Source organism: Arachis ipaensis, chromosome B09, assembly GCF_000816755.2.
Source record: "Arachis ipaensis cultivar K30076 chromosome B09, Araip1.1, whole genome shotgun sequence".
Lineage (NCBI taxonomy): Eukaryota > Viridiplantae > Streptophyta > Magnoliopsida > Fabales > Fabaceae > Arachis > Arachis ipaensis.
The window spans coordinates 14,127,275-14,129,693 of record NC_029793.2 but is presented as its reverse complement, the minus strand read 5'-3'; positions in this window follow the sequence as shown (position 1 = coordinate 14,129,693).

The following is a 2,419-nucleotide window of genomic DNA, read 5'->3' as shown; positions in this document are numbered from 1 at the left end:
ACTAATGATCAAATTGTGAGAGGCGGAATGTTGTATATTGAATTTGTTGATGCTTTCCCTTGTCGACTTATAAAGCAAGAACACTGAGGCAATGTTAGATTGTTAGAACTTAGAAGCATAAGATGGAGAGTATTGGGGTTTAGCGTTTGGGAATAGCTTGCTCAATTATTGGTCGGCGTTGTAAGTGCAACCTTAAGTATTTGGTGCGAATTAATAGTACGATATGGAAATGCAGTATTAAAAAGTAGCATGGAAGGATATTTTCGGTTGAGGGAGTCAGGGACAATTGGATCTGAAATTATGAGAACTGGTTTGAATATTTTAATGAGTAATTGATGAATAATTTTGCATTGATTCATATGTTCCTTACGAAACGACTGTTGAACTGAAGTCAATTTTAAAGTCATCAAACCTTTGAATTGTGTGTGTTGTTTATAGTTTACTAAATAAACTAACTGTATTTTTTTCAAAGTTAGGAGAGAGAATCCAATCCACGACCAAGATTATGTCATTTGAGCTAACTCATTAGCAAATGAGCTAACTGTTAGGACGTTGCAGTCTTTGCATGTGAATTATGTTATTTATGCAACAAGCAGTAACTTGGAATTGGCATATAACTATAAGTAATGACCTTTGAATAAGGGAGTGAATAAAGGTTGAGAAATAAAATGCACTAAAAAAGGAAATATTCCAACAAATTGAAATTAGATTCCAACATGCGTTCGATCACGCACTGATATGTCTCTCATTTCAATCCATTTTTCCCAATCCGACTTCTGTCTCAACTCTCAACCAAATTATTATTAAATATTAATCCAGCACTACCTTCATTGTATTTTTTTAGTTATTCAACCATCAACGTCCACATCCTTCCAACTTTAATTTCTTTTAATTATTTCCTTTTTTAGTGAAGTTTAATAATTTCTTTCCATACACCTCTCTCATAATAATAAAAAAAAAAGAGAAAGTATAGGGAGCCAATTACCTAAACGTACAATGTGTACAATGAAAGTTTAGAAAGTATTAGAAATATGCTTATTAGTGTTACATTATTCTATCAAGTTACACTTTTGGGATGAGTGGTTTCAGGACATGGTATTAGAGTTCCAGATTCAGAAGGTTAAGAGTTTGAATATTGGTGAACTCAAAATTAGCTTTTTTTAGGCTATTGGCTCCCTAGCACTACTCTAAAAAAAATAGAATATTTCATCAATCTATAACACCAAAAAACTAAAATAAATACTCTAAATTCAATTTTCATTTATAGGTCCACTTCTATTTAGTATTTATTGTTAGTATCCTGTGAAGCCAACTAAAAAAAGCCCATCAGCTTCAAGCCGATTACGTCCTACTTGGTCAGTTGGTTGTAGCGGCCTGCCTCTTACGTTGAGCTTTAGTAGTTACGCACAGAGCCGCATCATATTAAAACCCGATTCCGTCATTTCACTCTATTAAACTACTATTTCACCTTAATCGATGACAATAATAAAAAAATTTCATAATCCATAAATTCAGTCTAACAAAACATAAATTCAATTACAATTTGTCTTTATTATTTTATCTTATCTTATCTTTAGTTGTTCTTATCTTATATTTATTTGTTTTTATCTTTCTTAGGTCAATTTTCTATATATTTAATTTTGGTGAGTTTTATGGTATAAAAAGAAAAAAATTTTTACAATTGGCTCATTAAAGAACTTGACAAGTGTTTAAAAAAGAACAAAATCTACACTCTTTGCAGGAGAAGTACAGGAGCCTTGCATTTTCTGCAAGTGGTTAATTCAAAATTTTGATTGACTAATTATACTAATTAAAATTAAATTTAGTAAGATAATGATAAACCTCACCCCAAAATTATTTTTTTTATCGATCTTTAACAATTACAAAAAAAGGCTTCAGTTTATATATTTTATTTTGTTTGAACTTTGAATCATCTTAATCTTTTAATAAACTAACTTATTATTTTTATTTTTAATCCATATTTATTATTGTTATTACTATTATAGTAAATTTTGTTAAATCTAAATAAAGGTTTAATTTTTTTTAATTAGGTCCTTCTTAACAGTGGCGGAGCTTGAAACAAAATTTTGGGGGGCAAATAAAAAATAATTGTCAAGATATTTTTTATATGAACCTATTAGAAATAAGTTTGTCTAACCCCATCTCTCTGATTTGGGTGATATTGCCAAATTTAAAGCCGTTTTCCAGGGTCTCGTTCCAAAGAATTAAGGTCAAACTTATCGGATGCAACTCTTTAAACTTTTGAAGGTTATATCTCGCTTTTTTCGTGATTCATTAAAGTAGAAGAACTATCTACAGGTGTTGATATTGTAAAAGTTATATGTTCTCCTTCTTGAATATTAGCCTTCCTCTTAAAAAATACATCAATTCTTTGATTTTTCATGATTATTTTATATAA